Source organism: Cyanistes caeruleus, chromosome Z, assembly GCF_971803275.1.
Source record: "Cyanistes caeruleus chromosome Z, bCyaCae1.hap1.1, whole genome shotgun sequence".
Classification (NCBI taxonomy): Eukaryota; Metazoa; Chordata; class Aves; order Passeriformes; family Paridae; genus Cyanistes; species Cyanistes caeruleus.
In genome coordinates this window covers 42,590,611-42,606,115 of record NC_141732.1, presented here as the reverse complement: position 1 = coordinate 42,606,115, position 15,505 = coordinate 42,590,611, and the positions used below count along the sequence as shown (strand labels likewise).

At 40.7% G+C, this 15,505-nt stretch overlaps 2 protein-coding genes across 10 annotated transcripts in view; both read right to left on the bottom strand.

The window, feature by feature from the left end:
* FANCC (FA complementation group C) overlaps positions 1–7,376 on the bottom strand; it is a 95,821-nt gene extending 88,445 nt beyond the window's left edge. For 2 of the 4 annotated variants that reach the window (XM_086868371.1, XM_086868375.1), the window contains exons 1-2: positions 7,274–7,355; positions 6,084–6,181 (exon numbers count right to left, since the gene is read on the bottom strand). The gene's annotated coding sequence lies outside the window, so the exon portion shown is untranslated. Of the gene's footprint in view, positions 1–6,083; positions 6,182–7,004 lie in introns of all 4 variants that reach the window. The other 2 variants (XM_086868370.1, XM_086868374.1) reach the window with 2 other exon arrangements.
* A 3,478-nt stretch (positions 7,377–10,854) lies between these two features.
* Positions 10,855–15,505, bottom strand: part of PTCH1 (patched 1) — a 73,409-nt gene continuing 68,758 nt past the window's right edge. For all 6 annotated transcript variants that reach the window (XM_086868357.1, XM_086868358.1, XM_086868355.1 and 3 more), the window contains one exon: positions 10,855–14,058. The gene's annotated coding sequence lies outside the window, so the exon portion shown is untranslated. The remainder of the gene's footprint in view (positions 14,059–15,505) is intronic.

The window sequence follows — 15,505 nt, the reverse complement described above, 5'->3', positions numbered from 1 at the left end:
GTAACCTCTTTTGGTGGCTAAATAAAATTGTATGATACTGAAGAGGGCCAAAACCAAAGCCAGAAGGCACTTGTAGGAAGGCAGGATTCCCCTTTCACTTGCTTCAGTTACACTGCGACAGTTTTTTTTATTGTGGCTCTTTCCTGCTTGTTTTTAAGAAGCACTTTATTATCAAAACTATGTAGAAACAAATATTTGAGGTGCTATGTTGATGAGAAATATTATGTTCTTTGATCATAAATGTGTAACTGTTAATTTGCAAACAGAATTTCTGAAGTTAAATAGTATCTTCATTGTCTGTGTATTCTCAGTAAGGTTATGCTCTATATACAGTGAATCACAAAATCCTACTCACCTTTTAAGTCCTTTTTATTAAAAAAACAGCAACTAAAAGTTACAGAAAATAACACAAAAATCCTTAACGAAAGAATCTACTCATAGACAAAGCACAAAAAAAAAAAAAAAAAAATCCTATGCATTCTTCCCTGTTGCTGGTTTTGTTGTAGCAGAATTTCAAAAGAAAAGAATGTAGAACAATGCTAGCCCCTCTTATATTTAGGGGTTTTCTTGTGTTGTTGAAAATTTGGAAAAAAAAGAGAGCAAAGTGGGAAAAATGTCAACTGAAGCACATTTATAAAAGAATATAACCACCAATTTGCCAACACAAGACTGCTTCTCTCAGTTCTGTGAACTGCAAGTGCTTTACTTGTGCCTGGAGGACTTGCCCTCAAACAGTGCTTTAGTCCAGGAGGTTCCTGGAGTGTTAGGGAGAGAACTTTCTGACACAGCTGGTGTGTGAGCCAGCTAGGGATGGCAGCTCCTGTACCCACTGTTTGCAAACTGTTGTAGCTGGGGACCACAGCTTCAAGACCGGAGCAACCAGAGACAAAGTGGTAAAATAATAGGACGGGTTCAATTTGATGACCCCCCCCCCAAAAAAAGGCTTTTATAGTAAAAAAACAAACATGTAATCCATACATGGTAGAGGGTGCACCAAAAGGGCAGGGTTCAGGTGTTACAGTAACTTATATAAACTAGGATAGGGGAGGAGTCTGAGGGTAAGGATCCAGTGAAGAGAGGTGGTTAGGAATATTTAAAACACTGCAGCAAAAATGAACCAATGACAACAAGGGAAACAGGGAACTTTCTAGTAACATTTCCATAACTACTAACAAGGGACAGTGTGGGTACTGTCTTTTCTCTCCATGATAAAGAGGGGCATTCCTGTGGCCTTCTGCCTGGGTTTTCAGCAACCCCAATAGCAAACACAGAAGGTCTGGTGGGTGATGTCATCACCAGAGGCCATTTAAGGCATAACAATCTGAAAATTATGGAGTCTTTGGTTCTCACAGATATGAGGAGGAGGGCAGGAAAACTGGTGCCTGGGACTTCTGGAAGAACACAGTTTGGCTTGTTTAGGAGATTGGTTGGTTGAAAGACTCCCTTGGGCAGCAAGTATTTGGTCCTGAAGGGCAAATGAGTCCAAGAAGGCTGGACATGCTTTAAGAATGAAACTCTAAAAGTACAGGAGCACAGGAGCTGTCCCCATATGCTGAAAGACAAACAGCCAGGAAACACCAGCTTGGCTGAACATAGAGCTTTGGCTGGAATTCAAGGAAAAAGGAGAGTTTATGACCTTTGGAAGGAGAAACAGACAACTCAGGAGAACTAGAAGGATGTTGTGAGGTTATGCAGTGAGGAAATTAAAAGGGCCAAATCCAACGAGATTCTAATCTGTCTGTCCTGTAAAATACAGCAGAAATGCTTCTACAAATGTATCAGCAACAAGAGCAGATTTAAGGAGAATCTCCATTCTTGGCGGGATACAAAGGGAAACAGAGTGACAAGGGATGAGTAAAGAAGGCTGATATACCTAATGCCTTCTTTGACACAGATGTCAATAGCAAGAACAGCTGTCCTCAGGGTACTCAGCCCCTGAGCTGAAAGACAGTGATGAGCTGACACCATCACCAGAGCCCTGGCTTGCTCTTTTGTGCACAACCTGGCACCATGCCAGGTGTGGCGAACAGCCTTGGAGAAGCAACACCAGAGGGTAAACCATTAGAGCCGCTTGCTCTACAGGAGCAAGGTAGGTCAGGGGTAAGGCAAAAGAGTAAGGAGAAGGCTCTCTGTGCGGGTTCCAGCACCCTGGGTTTATTGAAGCTGAAAGGGCCAGGGAGGAAAAGCACTGAGCAGCTCCGTGCACAGGTTTTTATAAAGGGAAGTTTCAGGGGGTGGTTACAAAATTTTAACCAATCAAGAACAAATGAGGGAGGAGCATGAGGTGGGGTTTACAACACGGAACCAGTGAGGATAAGGGGGAGGAGAGGATAGGTCACATGGATCAAGGGGGCCTCGAGGGTTAGGGGGTTTCCAAAGGGGTGATATTATCAGGGATTGGCTCAACTGGGGATTGACAAAGAAGGGTCTGGAAGAAGGGGCAGGGTTGCAGTGACAAGCAGGGAAGGTTCAGGAATAAGGAGTTGGGTTACAATGATGGGCAGCGTAGGGGAGGATACAACTTAGGGATATATCAACTTGGGGGGAACACAGGGGAACACTGGAATAAACCGTTAACATTGAACCATTAGCTATGAACCATAAAATAAATGCACACTGCAACAACAAGGAGCAGAATAAGCCCTCATAACCCAGGAGGAAATTATCATCAGTCTTAAATGCCTCTTAGACACACACAGGTCTATGGGACTGGATGGCATCTACCCGAAGGTTTGAGGATGCTGATGGAAGTTCTCAAGAGACCCACTTTTCGTCCTTTACCAGCAATCCTGACTGGTAAGTGGACCCAGCTGACTGGAAGTTAGCAAATGTGACCCATTTGCCATCTAAAAGAAGAATCCAGAAGAACTACAGACCTGTCGGTCTGATCTTGGGGGCTGTCCTGGAGCAGGTTATCCTGAGTGTCATTATGTGGCAGAATATGTGCAAGATAACCAGGGGACGAGACCCAGACAGTGTGGGTTTGTGAAAGGCAGGTCCTGCTTGACCAATCTGATCGCCTTCTATGACTGGGTGACCAACTTAATGGAAGAGGGAAAGTCTGTGGGTATTGTCTACATGGACTTTAGTGAAGCCTTTGACACCATTCATGACAGCAGTCTCCTGGAACAGCTGTTGAGGTTACTCATGGCCTGAGTGAGTGTATCCTTTCCTTTGCTAGATTCAGAACTGGCTGGATGGCTGGGCCCAAATATTTGTGGTTACTGGAATTACATCCAGTTAATGTTCAGTTGCTAGTGGGGCTCCCCAGGGCTCAGTGTTGGGTCAAAGTCCTATTTAACATCTTTACCAATTATTTGGATGAGGAGATCAAGTGCCCCTAATCAGCTCCCAGAAGACACCAAGCTGGGTGGGAGTGTCCATCTGCTGGAGGGTAGGAAGGCTCTGAAGAAGGATCTAGACAATTTGGATCAATGGGCTGAGGCCAATGGTATGTGATTCATGGAGAAGTGCTGGGTCCTGCACGTTGGCAACAACAACCCCAGGCAGGACTACAGGCTGGAAAGCTTCCCCCTGAAAAAGGGCCTGGGGGTACTGAGCATGAGCCAGCATGTGTGGCTAAGAAAGCCAATGCCCCCCTGGCCTCTATCAGCAATAGTGTGGCCAGGAGAACCAGGCAGTGATTGTTCCCCTGTACTCAGCACTGGTGAGGCCACGCCTTGAATGCGTTCAGTTTTGGCCCACTTGATTCAACAAATCATTGAGGTGCTGGAGTGTGTCCAGAAAAGGACAATGGAGCTGGTGAAGGGTCTGGAGAACAGGTCCTATGAGTTGCAGCTGAGGGAGCTGGGGATGGAAAAATTTCTTCATTGACAGGGTAGTCAGGCATTGGAATAGGCTGCTGTAGTGGTGGTGGCATCACCGCTCCTAGGAGTGTTCAAATGGTGTGTGGATGTGGCACTTTGGGTCATGGTGGTGAGCATGGTAGTGCTGGGTTACAGGTTGGACTTCATTTTTTTAGAGGTCTTCTTCATCCTCAACAATTCTATAATTCTGTGACCAGAGTTCAGGAATTGAAAAACACCCACCAAGATGCACATATCACAAATTCCCACAGAAAAGCCAAAAAGCCCCAGGAAAAGCCAGCACAACAACCAGACTCCCAGCTGACCCATAAGCAATGGTTTCCTAAGCAGTCCTCCTGCAGTGCTTCTTCATTGAGCTTCCAGAGCCTCTGCTTTTTCAGATACTTAGTCTGTCAGATTGCATGTGAGAAGTAATATGGTGCTTATTAAGGGCATGTGTGCTCTCTGGAACTCTGTGCTCTCAGGAAAACAGCTTCAAATGGGTCAGCCCACTTCTGGGTCTGATACACAATTTCAGTGGGAAAAAAATTAAGTGTTCTTCCAAATACCCACGCAGAGAACACCTGAAAGGGAAAGATATACTGAGAGAAAATAATTTTAAATGACGCAGTGGAGTGTCTTCAATTCAAAGCCTGTTTCTTCTATTACATGTACATTAAGGAAGCTAACAAGACCACTTCCAGTAAGTCAGTACCCGTCCATTCTGCTTAATCCTATTTGTACTCCAAAGAAATAAGTCAAAACAACAGGAATGTGGAAAGGAGGTCTAGAGACTCCCACCCATGGTGTGTACAACAGTGCAGAAGAAAAATCTTTAGGGAAAGTCAGTGGGAAGCCAGTCCCCAGGCCGAAGACAAGTACTTGTCTGGAGCCTCTTCTTCTAAGGTTCCCTTTAGCTAAAGAACAGAAATTAAAGCAGAATCAGAAGATGAAGCAATGTGCACTGGGAATGTCAGCTCCAAGGAAACAGTGAAATCCAAGGTGCAACTTCCCACATTTTGGAAGACTTTTAATACATTTCAGGACAAAAAAACACATGCAAAAACATAAGCCTACGTGGTATTTTTCTTGGACTCAATGCTAAAATAACTTGCCAGTAGCAAATTCCATACACTGAAACCACAGTTCTTACTACACACTCGTGTGTTTCCCATCATACGCACTCACAGACACACACACATTGCATAGAAAAACACTCAAAAAGCCAGCATCAACATTATAAAAAAATATCCCCCAAAGCAAGTTATCACCTCACCTCTGAGTAGGAACACTGGGCTCTTATGCTCAGCATGCAGGCGCAGCCAAACCTCCCTTGTCCATCAGAATGACACCCCTCGTCATTTTACACAAACTTCAAACACACCTTTTAAAGACATTTTTGTGAGTCCTTCTACATGGGCTCAGGTGTAGTTCTCTCTATTTCTCTTTCTGATGTTTCCTTTACTTTCTGCTGTACAGTTCACACACCTATTTGCTTCTCTGTGTTTCAGCATCCCTTCACCCTGCATCTACCAAGGCAAACAAACCAGCACCACTGTGTCTGTGTAGTACTGCACACAGAATATCCAAGTTCCATGCTGCCAAGCTGAAACAAGTCTCGTTAGCAGTAAAACTCAAACTTTTTTATATTTATTTTTATCAGTTAAAGCACTCACATCCAATTTCTGATTTAATTTTTCCAGTTTGAATAGTAGTAGTTATTTACCATGATTGTGAAACAAAGGATTTAACTCTTCAAAGGATCAGAGTCCATATAACTTTTTGTTAGGAGAATCATGGGCTTCCTCTATTAGTCATTTTTCTGCTAAGCATGTCGAATAAAAACAAGCTTTCAAAAATGTAAACTCTATATTAGACTAATGCAGCACCTGAATCATAAAATAAATACATGAAACAGAAAGTAAAAAAAAGAGAAGAGATGCAGGTAATAATTTCCCAGGGGATACACTCTGAAATCTTCTTACAGAGATTTTTTTTCTGGGATTCTTCAGGCCTGCCCAGCCCCAAATCAAAACTGTAAAGTCTTACTGAATCACAAGAGGTCTTGTATTTCTGCATTAGCTCTTTTCATTGGCTCTTTGAAATAATTCAAACTGCATCTCAGGTATCTGTGAGCAGAGCTCCATTCACTAGCTAACCATGAGCCATCCTGGATGCCATGCTGACATACCTGTAAGGATGTACAAAGGGAAAGCAAGGAAGGGGAGGGCCAAAAAGAGGAAGAGGTGTTGCGGTTGTGAGTAAAATAATACTTACATTAAAAGGAACCCCACTCCAACTATTGCCCTACATGGATCCGGTTCCACAGAGGTAATGGTCCAGAAATTTCCTTGACTTAAAAGGCTTTCTAAGATCTAAACACAAGGAAAATTAAAAGGTGATAAATTAAAACAGAATGGCAAAACCAGAACACAATTATAAAATGCAACAATAATAGGAGAAAGACTGGTTATAATGGCAGTGACCTGTAGGCCTAGGTTTATGGTTCACAAGGCTATCTCAGTATAGCTCTTCTGCACATCTCAGATGGGTGAGACAGGTCCCTTCCACAAAAAAAATCAGATGCTTATTGTTTCTCCTTGTGCAACTTTCTGCTTCAGATGCAGCTCAAAAAGGCTTCTGAAGTATGTGAATTGCTTCATGAAGTCCCAAAGTACCACTGACTAAATTAAAATTACAGTCCAAAGGAAAAAAAAAAGCCCTACATTTTTTTTACTTGATTCTCAGGATTATTAGTTTAAATTTAGACAACTCAGGGGCTATTTGTCACTCATGTTTGGTGTCTTATAGAGTCATATAGTACAGTTTAGTAAAGGAGCAGCACTCTATGATGGCAGGCTCTCCTAAAGGAAGCTCTCCACTTACACACCCTGCCAAGACCTGCCAAGACCATAGAGGTGCAAACTCTTGTCTTCCAGAAAAGACACATTTGTCACCAGGTAGAAAAAAAGCAAAGATTTTCCTTCATCCAAGTTACAAAACCTGGAAGAAAAGAAGCATGATAGTGTTATTCCTTTGAGTTCTTCTTAGTTACTGTCATGGAGTTACTTTACCTTTAAGGGAGTTGAAGTTGCTGGGAACTGCCTGGAGTCTTTTCTCCTGACCAATTATCGGTCATTGCTGAGAATTGACAGCAGTTTAGGCCATTGAAAACTGGGATCAACTTGTGAACCCTGCCTTAAAGTGTAAAAGCAGAGCTCTCTGGGTTCTCTTTGTTTCCTGGCTGTGGAGGGTGGCGGAGCTCCAGGCCTCCCGTCCCTGCCCAGGCCATGCGGCCGGGCGGGGATGGGGCCGGGCCCAGCGGCTCCCGGCCGGGAGATGGGGGGGCCTGGGGAAGGTTTTCCCCGGGCCAGGCCGGGCTGGGCTGATCTCTGGCTCGGCTGCAGGTTTTGCTGTAACTACATTCACTAGAAACTGCCCAGTGAAGAGGGAGAGAAGCTCAGGACCTGCAGCAAGTGGAGACAGCCACACTCTCCAGAGCAGCCATGAGGAACCTTCCATCGCAGACGGCTCCAGCTCCTGTTCGGCAGAGATCTCCGAACCATCTACAAAAGCCTGGGCAAGATTTTAACTCTTTCATTACCCAGATGAGACTTGCGGATTAATCTTTTTATCCAGAGAGAGAAAAAGAGAGTGATCAACATGAAAAGAGACTTTATAAACTACCAGTGACAGGAAAGAAAAGAAGCTTCAGAAAAGGTAGAGAATTAAGAAGATGCTTTAATTAAGCTGAAATATCTCTCTGTTAAAACTATGGAGATGGACAATGAAGTCCTGAAAAGAACTCCTTTAATTCATGATACAGGATCTAGAGAGGAATAAAGTGTTCAAAGTGTAAATTTGAGTAAAAAGTAGAGTAATTATGGTATAGTGAAGTGCTGGGAGATTTGAAGCCTTGAGAGGCAATGAGAAAACTGTTTTCTAGTGAAGCTCACAAAATAGATGAAGATGACTTTTTTGCCTTTGAATAACTTATCCTTAAAAATGCTATCTCTAGACTCATGGCCCATACACACTTCAGAGTGATGTGAAATGGGAGGAGTGAACTCTAATAATAGCAGCTCTGGGCAGCTAACATTAGGGCAATGGAAAACAATAACAAAAATAGTTTTCTTGTGAGAAACTCCATAAATTGACAGGAAGAAACTTCTGTTTCTCTATAAAGACTGGTGAAAAGACTTTAGCAAGAATTGGGACTGTTTTAACCATCAAAGTTCCAAAGTTTTTGTCTCTGTTGTCATGTGAACAAGGGAATAGTGGGTAGATAAGGGATGAAGAGGTTTTTCTGGAAGTTTATTCTGGTGTTCTTATTATTGTAATTTGTCAATAAACTTTCTTTTTTTTCCTTTTAAGTTTTATGCCTGTTTTGCTCTTGTTCTAATCCATATCTCACAGCAAGAAGTAAGTAATTTTCTTAGTTATTGGTTTAAAACCACGACAGTTGCCATGTAATTTTTGCTAAATGCCTTTCCCTTCTCTTCTCCTTCAAAAAGCTAGGCAGACATGCCTTCCTACATATATTTTCCCCAAGACAAACTTCAGATGAAAAAATCCACGGGTACTAACCTTGACTCAACCTGGAGCAGTAAAATCAGTTTTATCTAGGTGTTGAAATAACCTTTTAATATCATTTTGGGTCTCCTAAATCATATCAAATGGATTACTCTTTCAGAGTACCCAGAATCTCTCATTTCTACCATAAATCACTTTTCAGATATTTCAGTTGGCTTTCCTCCCTCAACAGATGGGGAAATCCACCTCATTCACACACCCATAAGTGAGTCTAGCCCCTCTTCAACTAAGGCAGAGCCCTTCCTTGCCTGGGAAGCAATTTCCAACCTCCAGCTACCAATCTCCCCACTTCTCAGCTTCTTTGACTTATGCCTTGCTCCCCAGCAGGTTTCATAAGGCTGTGGCATGTTAGGGAGCTAGGAACCTCCAAAGTGGGATCCACTGCAGAGATTTGAGCTCAAGGGATGGAAATATTGGACAGAAAAGCCACATTTTTTGTGCTCTATTGTGCAAAATTTTCTATCCACTGCACACACTTGACATCCTAATTCATCTAGGTGACTCAAAGATCTTGCAACTCTTAACTGGCAGCTTGAGTTAAGCCTGGAGAAGAGCCTGTGAGAATTTTTGGATTAGCAAAACAGACTAAAACACAAACTGCCTTGTGTTCTGTGCATCATCAGCCCTAAATACAATCTTCTCCATTGCAGCCTTACCTTGCACCAATGGCAAGCAGGTATAGCTGCTGTGGCAGCTGAAACACTTGTGACACATCCAGTTAAAGCTGTTAAAATGAGAGTGGAAATGTTCGTAAGGAAAGCTGTGGTAGGGTGATAAGTGGCCCAGATCACTTGCAGACAGCCAAGTATCTGAGCCAGGGATTTCTTTTGCTAACATAGTGTCAGTAGGGGCAAAATTATTTCTGCAGTATCAAATATACCAGCATATACGTTAAACTTTTTTTTTCTTTTCTTGTCAGAGCAGAGTAGTGCTTAATTTTTGTGCTTAATTAGCTGAAATTAACTGGGGGAAGTTAAACTGGGTGTGTACTTTTTCAAGCCGCTCAAGCTAGGTAGTGCAGTTTCCTGGCATGCACCTTTTTCTAGCAATAAGATTCAACATGTTTGCAACAAAAAAGACAAGAATGATTAAATGGAGTTGGAAAGTAGTAATTGTTCTCATTGCTCTAAGAAAACATTAAAAATAATTACAATTTGGCAGTGGTATATTCAGATATAAACAGTCAGTGTCTCAAATGCTCATTGGGAGTAAAAGTTAACAAAAATTAAACACCTGTTCATACATCAGTGCTGCTGCAGTTTAGCAGCATGCAGCATTCCTGAAGCTGTTAAATACATGCATTATGCCAACAAAAATTTGGCCACATGTTTACTTAAGGCCTGAATAAATATGGCAAATTTCTGCCAAAAACAGATCAAGCTCTTACCTGGGGTTAATCAGACTGACAGCAAAATGATAAGAAACCTACACATGACAAGTATTAACATGTAAATAGCTATTGTTGATGCAAAACAGAATGTCTATAGAAAAAAAAAAAATCCTGTATTCTGATGGACAGAATGTATTGATTTATTTACATGGTTTCCAGCTGTGTGAATGGAGCTGCTGGGACCCATGGATGGCTGGGACATAAAAGATGAAGTGAGTGAGCTGAGCTAAAGCAAAGGCCTAAGTGAGCACTATTCTCATGGGCTGCGCGCACAAAAGCCAAATCTGCAGCCTGACTCAGGCTGGCTAATCCTGAGGGTGTGAGGGAGAGTATTTTGACTAGCAAAAACATATGTCTGTAGAAGTTTTGCAGTTCAAGTCCTTTAACTCTGTGTTTTTCTTTTTTGTGGTTAAACTTCCAGAAAACAAAAACCAGAAAATTGTATTTGTATTTCCTCTGGCCATGGAAAGTAAAGGCTGAATTATAAATTATCTCAAGACATGTTTGGGCTTTTACCTTATGAGAAGTTTAGAGGAGTCATGTAAAAAAAATAATCTAATGTTTATAGGATAAAGGACTGCTGGCTCTGTGGCACTTCGAAGAACGCTTGGCAGAGTATCTGCACAGGAGAAGCCGTGCTGTGGTTTATGATGCAAGTGACCTCAAGGCAGATGTTGCTACTTACACTGTTCTCAGCTGCCCACTGTAGCTTCTCCTCCCTCACAACTGGGGCTACAAGGGGACCTGCACCCTGGCTGGCAAGCAGTAGCATGCTTCCCAGAGGGAATTTTGTCAAGAGTCTCCCTTCTTATGGAGGGCTGTAGTTTTCAGAACTCAACACATTTTTTTCTTCCACAAAGTGGAAGAAAATACCAGAGTGATTCTGTAATGCTACTCTTAAGACAGGTTATCAAATGGTTCCAAAATGGGCAAATCTGAATATCCCATACATCCCAAATACTGAAAGATCTCAGATTCATGCTCCAAATCAGAATTACTGCATGGTTGCATCTTCAGAGACAACCTAAATAACCTAAATAAAGAAGCATTCCATAAACAACCAAATCCATAGCCAGTTAGTTATAATTTTTTTTATTCATGTTAGAATTTCTATCAGTGTTTGAACATTAATATTTAGAGAGTTTGTACAATTACCATTCAAAGCTTAAACTGAGAACCACTAGATCACAAATGGTAACTAAAACACAGTTCAGAATTGTATGAATATTCACACTCTCTTTCTCTCTTAACACTGTTAAACACTTTATTTTCTCCAGGGGGTTTACAAGGAAAAGTGTGCACTGTAATTGTATCTCAGCAGTGTTCTAAATCATAATGGTATCATCATTACATATAAACTCTTTAAAAATATACTTCTGTCAAAAGACTTGATGACTAATATGTACACTACAAAAATAAATTTTCATATAAATAAATTATATGGCATAATTTTATCTTTGTAACTGAAATGACACAAACCCACTCCTACCAAAAAGGCAGGCAATGAGACCCAGTTTGAATATTTTTTTTTTCCTTTTTACTCCTTACACTAACAGCTAGAATGAGTCCATAATGTAAATGTTATATACTCTTTCCTATTTAACATTAGTAAGCACTCTATACAAATAAAAATCCATTAAACAGTAAAAACATAACTGTAATAGTGTTTCCAATAGAAATAAAATCCCTGCATTTTGTTTGTTATAAACTGGCATGACAAATACTGTAAGAAAAACATTCTTATGGTACAAAAATATAAATATCACCCATGATTAAAAAAAGTTAAGAAACAAAACCAAAACAAAATAAATGTTGCCAGCCACTGAGTTCTCCCCTTGCCAATGTGACTATCGAAGAAGAAGGTCTACATTGTGCACAAAGCAGCAGACAGCTCACCCACACACAAGCACGCAGGAAGACTTGGGCAGGGGCAGGTGGGAGACACTGCAGCTTGCCCTGGGCCCCTTCCCTCCTGAGGAAGAGCAGGAAGCAAGGCAGCCTGCAGCACGGAGTGGTGCCAGTGGGAGCCTTGCCAACCTCTGACACATGGGCGCACAAGCTTGGTGGTTGAAGGTAGCTTCCAATTAGTATCATACAGTTTTGTTGCAGAAATTGTATGATCTGAGGTCACTATGCTGCTAGTGCTAAATTGGGGCCCCTCATCTTTTTGTCATCAAGAGTTTTCGTGTTAGACAGTGAACTGGACCAGTAGGCAGTTGTGACGTTAACCCTTGGTGTGCACTGAAACAGTAGCTTATGTATCACGGGAATGACACCAGGCTCTCACCACCTGCTCTTCGAGCGTTCACATTGGAGATCTGTAAACAAGTGCCTCATATCAAAGTGTTTTCAAGTGAGCAAAAAAGGCGTGGAAATCTGTGCATTCTAATTATCCCCATTCGTTTTGCTGGCAAGGTCTGTGGGCAAAGATAGACTCCCTGAAGCCACTGGAGAAAAACACTTTCCCATCAAAGAATTGGCCACTGCTGTTCAGGTATATATAAAGAAAAGCCCCACCACTGCTGTGTTTAGAAACTGAATACTGGTTGTGTTTGGCTCTGAATACAAAATTGAAGAATTACCTGCTCTAAAAAAACAGCTTGGTGAAGGGCAGTCAAAAGATGAAAAAAGAAGACAGAGATAATGAAAACTTGTGTTGCATTATTTTAAAGTAAGGTTCTTCGTTCCTAGGGTTTGTTTCCAACTGGAACACAGATTGTAGTGTTTTTCCAGACCCTTCACCTGCAGCAATCCCCTTTTAGTTTAAAAATAATAGTACAAAAAGCTAAATTAGTTTCACAAAGAGATCCCAGTTTAGCTGTTATAATTAAAAGTGCCAATGCAGCATGGGAAAACACAAACAATAGAGAAAAGAACTACCCAGGCCTTACATGTCTTTACCGTCCTGGCCCACCAGAAAGCCATTTATATTTAAAAGATGAAAATACTTTTTTTTTTTTTTTTAAATTCCTTCCATTTGATTTTTATCACTTACTCTTAACTCCTTCCTGCCATGAAAATAAGGTTACCAAAGATGCTTTCAATCCTGTAATGACTCAGCTAAGCTGTGGCTCACCATCAAACAATTCAGCTTCTAATGCCATTCACAATTAACAGTATCAAAATAAGGCAGATGCTTGTTGTATTTCTGTAACCACCAGCACCTCTCAATATCCAGCACCTTTGGAAGTGAAAAAATAATGGTTATAGTGCTTGCACTTACCTGGCATGTTTTGCGAGGAAAAAAAAATCAAAGCACTATATGAACAGTAATTAAGCCTCACAACATTCCTGGGAGGTAGGTAAGTGTAATTATAACCATTTTACAGAACAAGAAACTGAGGCATGGGGCAGTTAAGTGACTTGACCAAACTCATGTGGACCAAGTCATAAAGGGTTTGGGAACAGAAACATAATTCCAAACCTCAACTCCCTGTCTTCTCTAGTATTTGAGTTGGGCCGTTGATGATGGCAGTCTATAGTTGTATATATTGGTAAACAACAACAGAGTTTTCACTAGTGCCTTCTAACAGGGAAAGCCAGACTCACATCAGCATCAGTGGGTTTGTAAACCCACCAAGTGTTAACCTACAGTAAAAGAGAAACTACAGTACACCAGGAACATACACACAAAAGCATGCATATTTCCAGGTGCACACTTGAACACATACAGCAAAACAAAACCTGCACATAGCTAAGTCTATTTAAGCCTCCCAGATTAACTTGCTTTTCTTCATATTTGCTTATTTTAAAAATTACCACGCATAGCGTGTTTGAAAGTTAACAGTAACATTTCATACTACCACAGGGTTGTGATACGCAAACTTAAAATATTTTAAACAGACATGTACCTTTAAAAAATCCTATTACATAAGCAATATTTGCATAGAATTATACAAGTAAATTATAAAATATTTAAGCAGCAGCAACTTATGCTGAAATTTAGAACTAGATTAAGCTTAGTTGTGGCACAGATATCAATGTACAAAAAGTACAAAGAGCACACAATATTGTCCCCATTCTATTGCCCAAAGGCAAATTACTCCAGATTATACTACTTTACATCATTCTTTTGTATATTACATATGTGTACATCTTTTAAATACTTAAAAGAAATATTTAACAAAATAATACAATAGGTTACAGTAACAGTGAACTGTTGTCTTGATGCAGCATGTCCTTTTCTACAACTTCAAGCAGTTCTTCTCTTCAAGCAGTTCTGGAATACAGTTTTCCATCTTTGGCCTCTTCTTTGCTTCAGTTATTACCCTGTACAAATAAGGAGAGAGAAAAAAGCAAATGTTCACTAAATTTCAAGAAACACAAACAAATCATACTAAGCCAACTCATTTAATGATTCTTGTGGTTAGAGTTAGCAGTCAGGAAATGCTGGCTCTGCTTTCATCTCAGTCATTAATTTCCTGGTGAAGAAATACTGATGCAAATTTAAAAAACTGTAGATGCTTTAATTTCTAGGTTAAAATTTTTAGATACCTGTGACAAATTCAGTGAACAGTTGAAGCAGAAGTATGCTACATTGAATACTGAGCTTATTTAAGAGTCTCATATTACCATTCACATAATCTTGAAAAAGCTAAGCCCAAATATTTCCTTGTTCTGTGAATACTATTATTTGTCATATTTCTAGACTGCAAGACTGAAGGTATTCATGTCTATTTATGCTTTGAGATATTTGGAGAGACATAATTCAGAAGGTGGTTTCATTTTGAATTATCATAAAACTTTCCATTAAAACTGTGTGTGTGCATACACTTGCATGCATGTGTACGTGCAAAATATTCTAGAATCTAAATAAAATTACTTGCTCTGCTCAAACTGGTGTCTGTCACTGAAAAGCTCAGACAAGCAAAGAGAAAAAAGAGGAATCTCTTATCTTCTTATCACAGATAAGTGACTATTCTAACACCTTCTGTTTCCCCTGCAAGAGAACAACATTGTAAAAATAGTGAGAAATAGTTTTTCAGGTAAGAGCCCCAGTAAGTTTTCAGTGTAAAAAATTCAATGGGCAGCTCTATCCTGTGCAAACCAGCCATAGCCACTGCAGCTGCCCCTGGCAAGGCAGGGGTCAGCTCAGACACCTCCAGTGTATGAGGTCACTGGGTAGGTCTCTGGAGGACCCCCAAAGAGCAGCAGTGCACTAGGCATGGTAGGACTTCACACTTCTCACTTGACTCATCTTCCAGAGGGATTCAGTCAGTCCTCATTATGGACTTCAAATTCTTTCACAGACTATTTTATTCAAGAGATGATAACTCCTGAAGTAGCTGGAAATTTTACACTCTCCTAGGCAATGTCATTTTATATAACGTTTTAGAGCATGCCTGATTCAGGGGTCAGAAGACAGGACTTATGCAATGGTAAAGGCAGTCATATGGCTCTGAAGATGTTATACAGACAGCATCTCTGCTTTATTTTCCTCATCTGGTAAACTGGGATTGTATGATGTACTTATCCATTTTGCAAGGCTCTTTGAAGTAGCTCATATCTGAATGCACTATGACTTCCTAGTGTTGGAGAACAGTGTCTTAGCCAACCTCATGTCTAGTGCAAAATGTACTATATTCATATTTAGCAGATTTAATGTGACCTGTAAGTAGTGCTTTCTGTGAAAAGGTGAATGATGAGAGGAAGGAAAGTGAAAGGATTTCACAATTTTCATGGGAAATGAAACTCTGAGAAACTTTATTTTTCCTCT